This window comes from Mustela nigripes, chromosome 2 (genome assembly GCF_022355385.1).
Source record: "Mustela nigripes isolate SB6536 chromosome 2, MUSNIG.SB6536, whole genome shotgun sequence".
Classification (NCBI taxonomy): Eukaryota; Metazoa; Chordata; class Mammalia; order Carnivora; family Mustelidae; genus Mustela; species Mustela nigripes.
In genome coordinates, this window is record NC_081558.1 from 201,325,971 (window position 1) to 201,343,155 (window position 17,185).

Here is a 17,185-nt window from a genome sequence, read left to right on the forward strand (position 1 = left end):
CAGTGGGGTAAGCATCTGCCTTCAGCTCAGGTCATGATCCAGGATCCTGGGATTGAGCTGCACATCGAGCCCCCTGCTCAGCGGGGAGCCTGCTTCTCCTTCCCCTACCCTCCCCCCACCTTGTGTTCCCTTTCTTGTTGTGTCTCTCTCTGTCAAATAAATAAATAAAATCTTTAAAAAAAAAAAAGACACATTTTATGAGAAGTTATCAGTTTGGTCTGAGATTTCTATTCTTTATGTAATCAGATTTAAAAATGTAACGACCTATTTCTGAATATATAATATTAGAAAATGGTCATCTTCGATAATATGTAATTCATTCATTTTAACATTTAGAGCCCTCTATACTAACTCCCATATTTAGAGCCCTCTATACTAACTTACTATACTAAGCCCTCTATACTAACTCTCTATACTAACTCCCAAGCTGTGTGTTCCAACAGTTTTTCTTTTTTTAGTGTGATGTAAGCAATCTTTATTTGAATATATTTTAAGCTTCAGCAACAAATTAAAAAATGATTCACATTATGATGCATTTACACATGTCTTTTCATCTTCCAAGTGCAGTAAACATTAATTAACCCTGGCTAATTAAAAAACAAGCATGGTTTACAAATTTACCCATTAATCAGCTTCAAGCAAATGCAAAGCATTTAAAGCCTTTCATAATTTGAACCAATTAAAGATGGAAATTATTTTTTTCAAATGAAGAGGTCATAAATTCAAGACACGAAGCCCTTTAACTTAAATTTGATAGTATTTTAGAAAAACTTGGGACAGTTTTTTTGGATTTGGATTCATCAAAATCAGGGTAAAGAATAAATAAAACTGCTTGATACGGGCTGAAATATGTTTTCCTAAAAGATATCTTGAAGGCCTCCTCCCCAGTGCCTATGAAAGTGACCTGATATGGAAAAGAGGGTCTTTGCAGAAATATTCTGGTAAAGACGCGATCATACTAGAATAAGGTAGGCCCTCAATCCATGGAGTAGGGAAAACCCTACTGGAGTTCATATGAGTTCTTGATCATTTTGGAGGAGACACACAGAGATGGAGATGAAGGGTAAAACACTGTGTGAAGGCAAAGGAAGAGACTTTATCTACAAGCCAAAGAATGTCCAGCACTGTCAGCGGCACCAGAAGCAAACAGAAACAATGGAAGACATTCTACCCTAGAGCCTTCAGAGAGTGCAGGACCCTGCGGACATCCTGATTTCGACTTCTGGCCTCCAGAATGATGAGATGATACATTTCTGTTGCTTTAGGTCACCCCGTTTGTTGTAGTTAGTGATGACAGCCCGAGGAAACTAAAAACCACCCATAAAAATGAGTATTAACTATTTGCAAATATGATAACCATTTCTGGCTTTAATCATCACATTGGAATAGAATATGGTTTCTTCCTGAGCCCTTTACTCTGCGCTGGGATAGGCAGACTGTGGAGAAGAACAAAGAGCTCTATCAAACAGAAGTCTCATCTAATTAGTGTGGAGGTGTTTCCCCCTGAATAGCAGCATGGGTTTCAGTGGTGACCTCATGGCTCTTTCATTTCAGCAACTCTCTTCCCATCTACAGAGGATTCCATCCACTTCCCTTTCTTGACATCCACGACCACATGCCTTACCCAGCTAAGGCCCCAGAAATTTTGGATACCAGTGTGAGCGCTTAAGCTCAGAGCGGAAGTAGAAGGGCTTCAGTTTCAAACACCCCGTAAATATAAAGGTTATGCCATATCTTCTCTAAGAAGCCAGAAGCTAAGCTGTCCCTGGCAGTGTAACATGTGGCAAATGCCTGGCAGGTTTCAGGTTTTACGAACTCCAGCGTGATGAAAACACCACCATCTCTAAAGCCACAACCTCCATTCGGCCACCAAACGGGGAGAAGCTAGGACGGCTGGTGTCCACTTCTGGCTCTGAGCGTCTCAGTTTCAAATTTAAAATTCACATTTGACCAAGCTGGATCTTGAAAAAAAGCCTCTGCAGCTTAAATGCTTTTCTTTATTCTTGTATGACATACAGATGAATGGAATAGAATATTTTATAAAGTAGTGTGTTTAATAGCAACTTCTAGGTTCTCTGGGTCAAGATAGGAAGAAAATATGGCTTCCAGTAGCCAGTTACGGACTAGGTCATGCTACATACTTTGTTACGCTCTCTGGTCTGTCCTTCTGCTTTCACATGGGAATGCTGGGCTTTAGTCACTCAGAGACAAAATGAAGAATATGTGGATGAATTAGTGAAAAACGAATGTTAAAAGCCACCAAATCTTTCCATGTGAAGTGTAGGCTTTATACATATCGAAGAGATCTGGTATTTGAAGTTCATAAAAGCTGAGTGGAGGCCGCCAAAGGGAACTTTGTTACAGTGATTTAGGGTACAGAAGCAGGAAAAATACCTTCTATGGTCTCCCCTGAGTTTCTGAAGATATGGAACATGCCATGTGCACTAAAGAGATGAGAGCTGAGGAATGTTGAAGAGGGAGGGCACCTTAGATACAGCCCAAAGCTCGATTTACTCCAATGTTACAGACTGAACCGTGCTTCTCTCCCATCCCCCAAGCATATGTTGAAGCCTTAACCCCCAATGTGACTGGATTTGGAGACAGGGCCTTTAAGAAGGTCATTAAGGTTAAATGAGGTCATGAGGGTGCGGCCTTGTTCTAATAGGATTGGTGTCCTTTAGAAGAGGAAGAGAAAGAGCTCCCTCACTCTGTGGGAGAAAAGAGCAGATAGGGACAAAGCAAGAAGCCAACTATCCTCAAGCCAAGGAGAGAGACAGACTTTAGGAGACCCTGAACTAGTCAAGACCTAATCTTGGATTTCCAGTTTCCAGGACTGTGGGGGAAAAAACAGAAAACAAAACAAAACAAAACAAAACAAAACAAAACAAAAAACCCATTTCTGCTGCTTAAGCGTTGGAGTTTCGTTATGGCAGCCTTGAACTCCCTAACACACTCACCTCATCACAGCCAGAGAAAAGAAAAAGCAAAGGTCAAAACAACTTCCTCTAAGGCATTTTTGTTCCTTTCTTTTTCTTTTTGTGTTTTTTAGGAAAGATGATAGCCGAAGATGAGAGACCTAGTACAAATCATCAAGGGGTCTCCAGGGGGAACTTCTCCTACTACACCTTTCAAAGAGATGACAAGGAAGTGATTTATTTCAGAGATGACTCAGTTCAGGGTTTGAAAGTACACGACCTTTGGGGCTTTTCAATTTTCTTTATTTTTTTTATGGCCATTTGCCAAGAAAGTTCTCAAATGTTCCACTCTGCTATGTTTCTTCACTGCAGGTGGAGGAAAAAGGGCCAAATGACAATCTTCCTGTGTGTCTGGGACATTTCCAGGTACGTGGTCTCCTTGCTTTGAGGGAAACAAGGAGATGGTATGTGATTTCTGTGTCCAGTCACCACACAAGATACTTCAAGAAGCAAAGGAATAGAATTTGCTTTGCTGTGTAACCTGCAAATTATGCATACCATGGTTTAACAGAGTGAGTCGCCTCTCGGGGTTCGCTCCTGGAGGTGGTTCTCAGCATGCCTTTTCTCGGTAGTGTTTCTGTCAGTTCCCCGAGAAAGACACTTGCTCTCTGACAATTCTCCAAGATGAAGCTTTAGTGTTTGTCGTCTCCAATGCTGACAACTCTGAGCATATTTTGTCAATTTTCCCTTTCACTCCTTATTAAAATAATATCACTTTGAATTTGAAGTGAGCCTAAATGGACAATTTCTTTAAGTAAAATGTCACTATCAATAATAGCGAATGGAGAATCTACAAAAGGAAGAAAAGGTTCTGATAGAGTAGAAGATTCACAGTTTTTGAAAGGAGCACAAAAAGAAGGAAATGGGGGAAAACGTTATGAAAGATGACATTTTCTGATTGAAGCCAGTTCTAGGCTTGTGTTATTTATTCCTTTTAGGTAAAGTTAATCAACATTAATAAGCAGTTTATGCCAATCCTTTTTCATAGCTAATAAGAAGCCTTAGCTTGGGTAAATAAGACCATCAGTCCTAGCACACCTAGACAAATTCTCCATGAATCTGAACTTGGAGGTTAGTCATGTTTCACTTTCACATCTTACAGTCACAGCCCTGGAAACCCACGGGGCCTATTGACCAGGATATATTAACTTTCAATGACAACAGCAGCCGTTCTACCATGTTCAAGAGCAACCCAAGCTGCAATCCAAGGCTGGAAGAATCTTTAGGTTTTTGCTATTTCGTATAAGCAAGACTTCTGAATATTTAAGAAACCCCTGGAGAGGTAAGCAAAATGCAGCTTTCTGTAGGTCAGAGGTGGGGCCCAGGAATGTGTGTGTGTGCGTGTGTGTGTGTTTTAAAGATTTCATTTATTTATTTGAGAGAGACAGAGAATCAGAGAGAAAGAGAGCATAAAAGGAGAGAGGTCACCCGGAGAAGCAGACTCCCTGCCGAGCAGGGAGCCTGATGTGGGACTCATTCCCGGGACTCCAGGATCATGACCTGAGTCGAAGGCCGTCGCTCAACCAACCGAGCGACCCAGGCACCCAAGGAATGTGTATTTTCCCCAAGAATTCCTCCATATTATTGAACTTCGATTGGCCCCAAGAACACATTAAGAACCTATGGCTTTCAGAATAAGAATTTCCATGGGAGGATGTTGGATGAACTCTCAGATGCCCTTCAAAGGCTTACAGCAACCAGACTGAGGACCTCAGCAAATGGCAAATAGCTTTTCTGTTTAGTGGCTGATGGCACAAAGCTGCAGCAATCACGTAAGAGCGGGGAAAACTCAAGCTAGGAGCCCCGAGTCAGTCAGCTCATCGCTCTAGCGCTCTATTGGGCTGTTCCAAGGATTTCAAGCTCAAGCCCAGATGAACAAGATCTTATTTTTTTTTTTTTTTTAAAGATTTTATTTATTTATCAGAGAGAGAAGGGGGAGAGAGCAAGCACAGGCAGACAGAATGGCAGGCAGAGGCAGAGGGAGAAGCAGGCTCCCTGCCGAGCAAGGAGCCCGATATGGGACTCGATCCCAGGACGCCGGGATCATGACCTGAGCCGAAGGCAGCTGCTTAACCAACTGAGCCACTCAGGCGTCCCTGAACAAGATCTTATATAAAACCAGCACACTCAGACCCAATCTCCCACAGACGACTCCCAATTCTTCTAATGGGACGGCTTTTTAAAAAAAGCCTACATATTCACACCCAAGTGCGTGAAGACCTGCCTTGATTTCCCAAGGGCTCTGGCAAGACATATTGAACCCCTTGGGCCTTGGCTGTCTTTATAGCACGTTCATAGACACTAATTTTGATCAAGCCACTAAATCCCCCAAAACTCTTAGTCTACAAATTAACAGGTTTGCTTCCACTTTTCTATTCCTTTGAAGAGGTATAGACAGCAGTGTGGAGGAAGGCCCTCACCAAAGAGATCTAGAAAGCAAAGTCACTCGCTTATTGTCATACAACATCTGACCTACATATGGACTCCATGATAACCAAGAGAGGCTGTTTACCACCCCTCTTTTTTTGATAACAGTGTTTTAGTAAATTCACAAACAGTCCTGCCTTTATTTCACTAATATCTAAAGGAAGTTTAGATATTTCTTGAAACAGTTTCTTTTTTCTCTTTCCCTCATGATAACTGGCATTGCCAATAGGAGTTTGGAAAGTGTTCAGTGTGATTCTTAGCAGAAAATTGAGAGGCTATTTCTGTCATTGTTACTTTCCTCAAAACACTTAAATTTGGTTGGTTTACTCCATTTGTTCTCAGTATTAAGAAAAATTGCTAAGGGTGCCTGGGTGGCTCAGTGGGTTAAGCAGCTGCTTTCGCCTTAGGTCATGATCCTTGCTCAGTGGGGAGCCTGCCTCTCTCTTCTGCCTCTGCCTGCCACTCTGCCTGCTTGTGTGCGCGCGCTCTCTCTCTCTCTCTGACAAATAAACAAATAAAATCTTTAAAAAAACACCGCTAAGAACTTCTAGAACTCATTTTGACTGATATCAACTAAATAGAAGAGTATAGGTAAATAGAAAGTATAAGTAGAAAGTATAGCAATAGCGTATTAGAAAGTACTTCCTTCCTTGTTACTAGAATTACAGACAAACCTGAGAGCTCTTAGGGTAACCATGGAATTTATGTAATATCCTGGGGGGAAAAAAACAGATGAGCTAACACATTCACTGATTATTTAGACTGGTGGCTTAGACCATTTTCACCTAAGTTTCTTGGAATGTTTTGTTTCCAGCCAATATCACATATTGCAATTTCCTTTTAACTTTAGGGGCTGTGAATCTCAAAATGAGAGAAACATAAACTAAAGGGGTGTCTGATAAGGCGAAACTGAGTCTTGTATACCATTTGTCTCTTCTTTATAGTTATTTTAAAGGTAGTAATGCTGATCAAAAAAATACAAACAGGGATACCTGGGTGGCTCAGTCGGTTGGGCGTCCTACTCTTGGTTTTGGCTTGAGACGGAGCCCCGTGTTGGGCTTTGCACTCCGCATGGGGTCTGCTCAAAATTCTCTCTCCCTCTACCCTTCCCCCCACTCATGCTCACCCTCTAAATAAACAAATCAACAAAATCTTAAAAAAAAAAGTATCAACAGTGCAGAGGGGGTGTTGAAGTTACAAGCAGTAGTGTCACTGTTCACAAGTGCACGAGTCAGTGCATGTATCTGCAGGCATCTGGTGTTAAATTAGAAAAGACGGCACATTTTATGAGGTAGAGTCAAATGGTCCCATAGGTGACGCCCATACACCGAGCAGTAGCTTATGAAAGTGCCTTTTCACTTGCGCTTATCATGATAGTAGTAGGACAGCAGATTTTTTAAAATTAGTAATTTGATAGTTCAAAAAAATTATGTTTTGATTTATACTATGTAATCAAGAAGAGTTGTGCAACGTGGATGACTGCTCAGCCATTCTGCATCCGTTCCCGTGAGCTGGAGCTGCGTAGTCAATGAATTAGTCAGCTAGAATAATGCATTTTGGTTCTCATCTCAAACATTTTTTGGTGGCATCTAGCTTTTTATCATGTGGATTTAGAATGTAACTGTAGGGGTGCCTGGGTGGCTCAGTGGGTTAAAGCCTCTGCCTTTAGCTCATGATTTCAGTGGTCCTGGCATCGAGCCCCACATCGGGCTCTCTGCTCAGCCGGGAGCCTGCTTCCCTCTCTCTCTCTGCCTGCTTGTGATCTCTGTCTGTCAAATAAATAAATAAAATCTTGAAAAATATTTAAAAAAAATTGTGGAAAGCTTAATAAATAGTTCCCTGAACCCAGGTGTATTTAGCTTGACCTCAGCAAGGACACAGAAGAAATACTAGTGGATAGAGACATCAGAGTGGAGGCAGTCTTCAGTCTTACTGACCAGACGTATGAAGTGGCCTTTCCCAGTCGCTCTAAGTCTTTGAAATGATGTGGTCGAGCCAGCTGAAAACTAAGGTTCCCTTCTCTAGTAATCTTCAGTGAGTGATGGTGTAAGTCAGGAACGGCTGTCAGACCCCTGACAATGGCTGTTTGTCACTACCAAACACCAAGAGACAAGGCTATCAACATCCCTCGGCTCAATGAGTACAGCCGGCTCCCCAACTCCATTTCCCCCAAGTCTCCCCAGGCAGATTCTAAGTAGGAAAGACTCTGCCCCATGCTCGCAACATATCTGAAAAGAGAATCTGGAAAATGGTAGGTGTTTAATAAATACTCACTAAGATCCAACACCTTTGATTAATTCTTGGATCTTTTTGCCACTCAAGGTAGCAAATGACACGCATATGTCCTTTTCTTTTATTGTGGTAAAAAATATGTAAACATAAACCTTACTATTTTAACCATTTTTAAGTGTTCAGCTCATTGGCATTAAATGTGTTCATAGTATTTATTATAAAACCATCACCGATGCCTTTTCCCACTTTTTTTTAATCTTCCCAAACGGAAACTCTGCACCATTAAACCTGAACTCCCCATTTCCTCCTTCCCTCAAGAACGGACAACTATTCTTCTATTTTCAGTCTTTGTGAATTTATGACTCTAGATGCCTCCAGTCTATCTCTAGATATAAGTGAAATACAAAAAAAATAGGGGATGCTTTGTAAATCTGCATCTCATACTTGTGTGGGGGCCATGCTAATCTTTTCTGCGTTGTTCCAATTTTAGGAGATGTGCTCAAGTGAGCACTACAGATATACCTCTGAAACCTTCTAGTACCGCTTATAAATAATTTGAGCGGTGACTGAGAACTAAAGTGTTTGTCAGAGATAGCTCGGTGGCAATGAGAATGGTAGTTTCTTTTTAAATTTTTTTGGATAAAATCTGACAAGAGAACTATAACAATTTAAAAATAGTAACTATTAACCATAACAACAAAGTTTCATACATAAACATTTTAGAAAATGCTTATTGGTATATTAGAAACTTATGAACAGCAAGAAGCATCTGTTATTTGGTCAAAGTCTTTAGGTAAAGAAAACAGTTTTAATGCAGTACAGAAAGGTCACATTATGAATGATTAATGCTTTCCCATCCAGCTAGATACATTAATACTTTTCTTATGGTAGATGTCATATCAAAAAAGAGCATGTCTGGCAACTTTCCTTTCTGTCTTTTTAATTTTTTTTTTTTTAAGATTTTATTTATTTATTTGACAGACAAATCACAAGTAGGCAGAGAGGTAGGCAGAGAGACAGGGGCTATCAGGCTCCCTGCTGAGCAGAGAGCCTGATAAGGGACTCGATCCCAGGATCCTGAGATCATGACCTGAGCTGAAGGCAGAGGCTCAACCCATTGAGCCACCCAGGCACCCCACAACTTTCCTTTCTATCAAATATACTGACTACCATTTGAGAGTAAACCCACTTTAATTCTTTCAAGTCAGTAACCAGTAAGATGAAGGAAGGCTTTTGGCAGAAGAGTGACTAACTCAGAATTTTGAACAGCAATCTTTCAACCTCCCCCGACCCCCACCCCAAACACAGAATGTGAGATTTGGTTTGCTTCTGGAGTTTGCTAAATAAAAACAGTATGAAATGCTAATAAGTATCATCATTTTAATAAGAGATGTTCCCTCCTGGGATACCTGGGTGGCTCAGTTGGTTAAACATCTACTTTCGACTCAGGTCATGATCCCAGGGTCTTGGGATGGAGTCCCACATCAGGATCCTTGCTCAGGGGGAGCTTTCCCCCTGCCTGATGCGCCCCCTCCCCACCCTGACAAATAAATAAAATGTTAAAAAAAAAAGAGAGAGAGAGAGACATGTTCCTTCCTGTACTCCCAGTTCTCCACTGCTCATGGCCCCAGAAGTTCCTTCATAACTTGGCAAAGCTTCAGAAGCAACTCACTATTGTCACTATTACAGCCTCGGAAAGAGAAGACATGAAGAGTGGGCCACGGCCCAGCTGGCTCAGGCTTTTGCTTCTGCTCCCCTTCTTCCTTCTCTAAGAGAAGATATGGAAGACCATATCTATGGTCTCTGTGCATCTTGGGACCAGGCTTACCAAGTTCAATGTGAAAGAGGAAGCTGAACACATGGTTTTTCTCTCTGCTCCTAGGAGATGGGCAGGCTCATCTAAATGCCCCCAAACCAAGAGCAAAGGCACAGAAAATTTAACGCATGTTTTAATAAGCCTATGTAAATGAATAATATTTATACAAAATTAAACACATTTGGGATGTCTGGGTGGCTCAGTTGGTTAAGGGTCTGCCTTTAGCTCAGGTCATGATCCCAGGATCCTGGGATGGAGCCCCACATCGGGCTCCTTGTTCCGTGGAGAGCATGCTTCCTCCTCTGCCTGCTGCTCCCCCTGCTTGTGCTCGCCTCTCTCTCTAACAAATAAAATTTTAAACAAAAAATAAAAAACAGGGACGCCTGGGTGGCTCAGTTGGTTAAGCAGCTGCCTTCGGCTCAGGTCATGATCCCAGCATCCTGGGATGGAGTCCCACATCGGGCTCCTTGCTCAGCAGGGAGCCTGCTTCTCCCTCTGCCTCTGCCTGCCTCTCTGTCTGCCTGTGCTCGCTCTCTCCCCCCTCCTCTCTCTGATAAATAAATAAAATCTTAAAAAAAAAAAAAACATTAAGTAGCCTATTTTAAACTCACTGTCTTAGGTTAATATATCTGTGAACAATAGTTGTAATTAAGTAACACCCCTGGCCTTGGGCCTTTGATCACCTGTTTCTGACTCAAAGTCCGAAAAACTATCTCTGGATAGTGTTTGGATTCCTAGCTGGTCACATTCCTTTGTTCAACTGCCTCATAATTTGAAATAGGTTAGTGTACTGATCTCTTGTTGATCAGGTATGTACCTTACTGTCTGTGACTTACTTTCTCAAGAAGCCCATCGTAGAGATGACAGGAGAACAGTTCACAAAAGGTAATAGGTAGGGCTCGGAAGGGGAATGCACTGCAAAATTTGTTTCTGAGTTAAACGGCAAGAGGTGAACTAACATTCCTTCCATATTCTGTCTCACATGCAAACACATTCGTCTCATTGCCAGTCTTTGTGGAAATGCATTTCAAAATTAATCTCAATTTCAATGCACCTCTATATCCAGGGTGACAGATCTACTACACTTTTTCTCCTCTTTCAAAATATAAACCTCGAAGGCAGCTGCTTGTGAAAGGCAAAATAACCAGCTCCTCTTCCAGTCTAAAAACCATTAGTTGTTCCCAAGACTCTGCCAAAAAAAAAAAAGATAAAAAATAAATAAATAAATAAAATAAAATCAGGACACAACTGCTGGAGGGTTGTATGCCAGAAAGGAGTCTAGCAGCCACCGCTATGGTCAGGCTTCACTCCTCAGTCATTTTTAGTTACTAAAAATTTCTTTTTTGGATTTTGATTCAAATGACAGGACCATACATTACAGCTGGTGAATTAAGAAGCCACTTGAGACCTGAACTGGATCGTCCTAGGAACAGGCAGAATTACTGCGGGAGGCACTGCTTTGAGCTTCACGCACTTGGTCGAGGTGTCCACACACTGAGACAGAAGAAAAATGGCACGAGAACAGACAAAAACTACTGATGTGTCACAGTCGTCAAGCAAAATTTTTGAGTAAATGGTGACAATTTGCTAAATTAATTTGCCTTGACTTCTAAGCAGTAACCCTCCTGAATGGGGTAAAAATGTAATCATTTCATAGTGGATATCCGTTCAAGTAGCTAGAGTGTTAAGACTTCATTAAAGGAATTACAATAGCAGTACTACCCAAATTGATCTATAGATCTAATGCAACGCCTTTTAAAATTCCAATGATATTTTTACAGAAATAGGGAGGGGAAGACCCTAAAATTCACATTGAAAGGCAAGGGATGCCAAACAGTCAAAATAATCTTAAAAAAGAACAAAGGTGAAGATTCACATTTCTCGATTTCAAAACGTACTACACAGTTACACGAATCAAAACCATGTCATAGTAATAAGACAGTTGTACAGACCAAAGGAAAGGAACTGAGAGTCAAGAAATAAATCCATGCATTTCTGGTCAACTTACTTCTGCCAAGGGTGTCAAAACCATTCAAGGCAGAAAGAATACAGTCTTTTTCAACAAATGGTGCTGGGACACTGGGCGTCCAAATGTGAAAGAATGAAATCGGATCCTTACCTCACACCACTAATAAAAATTCACGCAAAATGAAAACAAAAATAACTTAAAATGAATCAAAGATTTATTTGCAAGAGCTAAAGTGTAAAACTCTTTTAGAAGGAAACGTCGGTATCAATCTTTTGATCTTGGATGTGGCGATGATGCTTAGACATAATGCACAAGCAGTTACATCAAAAAAAATCGCTAGGGATGCCTGGGTGGCTCAGTGGGTAAATAAGCCCTTGCCTTCGGCTCAGGTCATGATCGCAGGGTCCTGGGATCGAGCCGCGCATCGGGCTCTCTGCTCAGCAGGGAGCCTGCTTTCCCCTCTCTGTCTCCACCTGCCTCTCTGCCTACTTGTGATCTTTCTCTCTCTGTGTCAAATAAATGAATAAAATCTTAAAAAAAAAAAATCGCTAAACTGGACTTCAGAGTTCAAAAATTTTGCGTGTTCAAAGGATATCAAGAAAATGAAAAGACAACCTACAGAAAGAGAAAATATTTTCGAATCATGTATCTGTTAAGTCTAGTATCCAGAGTATAATAAAGAACTCTTCCTATTCAATAATAAAAAGGGCAAACAACCCAATTAAAAAATAGGCCAAAGGTTTGAACAGATACTTATTTAGACCGAAAAACTAATCCCCAGGGAGCTCCTGCAAGGACATGAAGTGAACAACGTGGTTGATGCCTGAGTCATCTAATGACGGCCAGTGTACACCCGAACTGCAGGAAACAAGATCAATGAAGATTCACAAGACCACTGTGAATTACAAGTTAATGTCTACAATTTGTCTGCCAAAACAGTGGAGGTTGTGCTTATTTCTTTAAATAAAACCTTTTGACATTCATCCTGCCTAGAAAGTATATATATATATTTTTAAAGTAGGTTCCATGCCCGGTGTGGAGCCCATTGTGGGACTTGAACCCACAGCCCCTGAGATCAAGACCTGAGCTGAGAGCAAGAGTCAGATGCTTGACCGAATGAGCCACCCAGGTGCCCCTAGAAAATATAATCTTTTCAATATTGCTGTAGGATTGACTTTTCCTTTAAAATTATGGGTCAGAAATACAGAAAAGAAAATATCTATTTGCCAGAAGGAAAATTCTAAAAATTATTCAGGAAAACTGCTGCCATTTTCTTGAGTCATTTACATAGTGATAGTTTACATACGACAAATTATGTATGTCAGCTTCGAAAGGCCTTTATCAAGGATGTCCACAGATCATCTGGGATGACACATACACTGCAGTTTTAGATTCAATAATTAAACTCCTAATCACGAAAAGGACAGCTTACACATCACATCCAAAAAAAGTATCGAGAGCTAAATACACACAAAACACTGAACTAGCCACTATGGACTTAAGGGCTGTAACCTCCTAAGAGATTTTGCAGACCAGCTGGGTGTGAGATATGAATTCACTGGTGATGACAGGTTTTATTTTGTTGGTTAGAAACATATTAACATGGCAGTCAAAGGGTCAGAAAGCTAGGGCACTACTGTTATAATATACTTTCTCATTTTGAAGATTAAAATGTTTATATGCAAGTTCACTTGACAATGTATTTATTAAAATAAGCATTTTGATGCAGAAAGTTCTAAATAGCCAAAGAAATCTTGAGAAAGAAGAACAAAGCTAGAGGCCTCATGCTCCCTGGTTTCAAATCAGGTTATAAAGTTCTAGTAGTCAAAAGAGCAGATATTGGGGCGCCTGGGTGGCTCAGTGGGTTAAAGCCTCTGCCCTCGGCTTGGGTCATGATCCCTCCCAGGTTCCTGGGATCGAGCCCCACATCGGGCTCTCTGCTCAGCAGGGGGCCTGCTTCCCTTCCTTTCTCTCTGTCTGCCTCTCTGCCTACTTGTGATCTCTGTCTGTCAAATAAATAAATAAAATCTTAAAAAAAAAAAAAAGAGCAGATATTGGCATGAAAATAGACACATAGATCAATGGAGCAGAACACAGCCCAGAAATCAACCCACATACGTATGGTCAATTAATTTATGATGAAAGAGTCCAAAACATACAACTGGAAAAGGATATTCCCCTTCAACAAACAGTCCTGGGGAGACTGAACAGCCACATGCAAAGGAACAAAACTGGACCCTATCTTACACCACATATCAAAAAGAATTAAAAAATGGATTAAAGACCTGAATGTAAGATCTGAAACCATAAAACTCCTAGAAGAAAACAGTAAGCTCCTTGAAGTCAGTCTTAGTCTTATTCTAAAAGCAGAGGTAACAAAAGCAGAAGTAAGCAAGTGGGATTATATCAAACTACAAAGCTTATGCACAGGAAAGGAAATCACCACCAAAATGAAATGGCAGCTTACTGAATGAGAGAAAAATATCTGCAAATCATCTATCTAGTAAGAGTTTAATATCCAAAAAATATAAAGAACCCTCACAACTCAAATGCAAAAACAAAATATAAAAACAAAAAAATACAAAAGCCCACAAAAACAATCTAATTAAAAAATGGGCAAAGGATTTGAACAGACATTTTTCCAAAGAAGACCTACAGAGATGGCCAACAGACATGTGAAGAGATACTCCACATCATAAACTATCAGGGAAATGCAAATCAAAACCACAGTGTGATTTCACCTCACACTTGTTAGAAGCTAGTATCAAAAGGCCAAGAAATAACAAGTGTTGGTGAAGATGTGGAGAAGAGGGAATTTGTGTGCGCTGTTAGCAGAAATGGAAACTGGTGCAACCACTACGGAAGACAACACAGATGTTCCTCAAAAATTAAAAACGAGATACCCTACGATCCGGCGATCTCACTTCTGGGTATTTATCCAAAGAAAATGAGAACACCCCCGTGTTCACCCGCAGCATTACTTATAATGACCGAGACATGGAAACAATGGGAGTGTGAATGGCTAGAAGATACGGTCTACACACATGCACAAACACATGTACACAGACACACACATATACAGTCATTACCTACAGTGGAGTATGATTTAGCCATAAAAAAGGATGAAATTTTGCCATCTGTCAGGATGGACCTTGAGAGCATTATGTTAAATAAGTCAATCAGAGAAAGACAAATATGATACGGTCTCACTTCTACGAGGAATCTAAAATAAACCATACTCATAGATGTGGAAAACAGACGGGTGGTTGCCAGAAGCAGGGGTTGGGAAGTGGACAAAATGGATAAAGGGGGGCAAAAGGTATAAACTTCTAGCCAGACGAGAAGTCATGGCGACATAATATACAACATACTGACTATAATTATTACGACTGTATGCATACTTAAAAGCTTCTTAAGAGTTCTCATGACAAGAAAAAAAACATCTTTTTTGGTCACTCTGTATAGGGACAGTTGTTAACTAGAACTATTATGGTGATCATTTTGCAATGTATACAGATATTGAATCATTATGGTGTATACCTGGAACCATTGTAATGTTTTATGTCAATTATACCTCAATTTAAAATAAATAAATAAAGAGAATGGGTCCATTCCGAAGAGCAACTGTCTTGCTAAGAGGGGGACAAAGATAATACATGTAGAGGCAGGCAAATAAACACTGGCCGTACCTGTAATTCAGGTGACTGCACCGGGGAACTCATGAAAAGGAGCCTGGAGACTATCATAAAACTAAAGGAACATGTCTTTGGTAATTTATGACTTAAATACTTAAATCAGCTATAAAATAATAAATATAAATAATAAATGGACGTACACTTCCTTATAAAAAACAAAACCAGTAAGTTGACAGTGGTAGTGATCTCTCACTTTGTCTTAAGATTTATTTTCTCCTTGATGCTCTTCCTTGACTAACAATTATACATAAGGATACTTAAAATTCTCAGTAGAAATGAATGTTCCATTTTGTTCATTTGGCAAATGCTATAAATATTCTATTTTAAACTTAGACTTCTTTGGATTCATTAAATCCTCAAACCAGTAGGATTGTTAGGGGCAGAGAATGGAAACACTGTCTCTGAAATAAGCATGCTGAATTTTCCCCTAAGAGTAGAGCATTTTATCAAGAGGCCATAGTAAAATTGTAATACTAAATTATAAGCATTCTTTCATGAGCTCGAGTTCCTTGATCTCCTGACACATATTTCACTCCTACCCCATTCACTGTGGATTTATTCAGCCAGAGACCTTTCCAACATCTGGTTTATAATAACGCATGTTTTTATTAATTTTGAAAGCCAAAAGAAAAAAAAAAAAAAGCCCAGGGTATGAAACAATGATGCCTTGCTTCCCCTTTGCTTCCTCCTGCCTTCCTCATAAATTGGCCTTACAGCATTCTGTGAGCCAGCCGTCTCAGAATTGTGAACACCAATTTTTTTAGCCTTGAGGTAGCTGCAAAGTGAAACACTTTGATAAATAACCTCCGTGCTGATTGAAAGGGTAGAAAAGAATCCTTTTAGCAAAGATTTAAAGAAGATTACACAGGGCATAAAACCCCAATCATTTTGAAATAGCAGTTTGACAAAGCAAAGGGTGAGCTGAACAGAGATGAAGGGATTCTGCCTCTTGGAAGGGTTAAAAGACAATTAAAACAGCACAGGGGCATCGAAGAGAATGCATATTCTCATGAACATACTGATTCTATCACTTGCTGGATAAACAGCAAAGTCCTGAACAATTATTTTAAATGAAGAAGGGGACTCCCCCCCCCTATAAATAATACCATCAGCCTTTTCTTGCAAGGAAACGTCATAATTTGCATGCAAATAACTTTTGTTTCTTTAAAAAAGGGAAAACATGAAGTAATATATGGATGTGCCTGGGAACTTGCACATAATAATTCAAACAGAACTGAAAAATTACTATAAAATAATAAACCAGCAAGCTCTCATAAAGCAAATCGAGCAGTTTTGATAATTCATACTCATTGGTGAAGCAAATCAAATGAACAGCCTCACACTCTGACAAGAAAGTAAAACCAGACAACATACTTAATAGATCAAGAATGTCAAAGAATGTGAATTGGGCAGATAACCAAATGGCAGAGGGTCATGGAAGTAGCACGGACAGATGGGAGTCCTCGGGAAAGCACCGTGGTGAGCGAGGCCGGGGCCGAGTTCATGGGCATCATCATAAATCCTACGGTCCGATCAGCCACCCTTTACTGTCCTTGCCAATTACACACCAATTCCCATTTTTGCCCTTCCTCTTTCCACTGTGCCTAGCTTATTCCCCACTTTTGTTCACAACAGAGAATTCTACGCTAATGGGAGCATTAATTTACCGAAGCAGATACAGTTGTGTCACTAAAGATACCAGCAGTGCCTAAGACTAGAAAAGACCCGTCATCTCAAGAGCACCTGTTACCCCTGACCAAATAAAATAAAAATAATAATGTATTAATATATATAAAATAAAATGATAATAAATATAATTTTTAAATGACCTAATAAAATAAAATAAAATAAAATAAAGTGACCTAATAAAACTGTTCTATTTTCCTGCAGATTTTTTTTTTTTTTAAAGATTTATTTATTTATTTATTTGACAGAGAGAAATCACAAGTAGATGGAGAGGCAGGCAGAGAGAGAGAGAGAGGGAAGCAGGCTCCCTGCCGAGCAGAGAGCCCGATGCGGGACTCGATCCCAGGACCCTGAGATCATGACCTGAGCCGAAGGCAGCGGCTTA

The 17,185-nt window shown here is 40.2% G+C and overlaps 1 protein-coding gene and 1 non-coding gene across 7 annotated transcripts in view; both read right to left on the reverse strand.

The window, feature by feature from the left end:
- Window positions 1-17,185, reverse strand: part of APP (amyloid beta precursor protein) — a 262,344-nt gene that overhangs the window by 43,534 nt on the left and 201,625 nt on the right. The window lies entirely within an intron of this gene.
- Window positions 8,042-8,145, reverse strand: LOC132012680 (U6 spliceosomal RNA). The gene has a single exon (XR_009402682.1). It is a non-coding gene; the product is annotated as a U6 spliceosomal RNA (small nuclear RNA).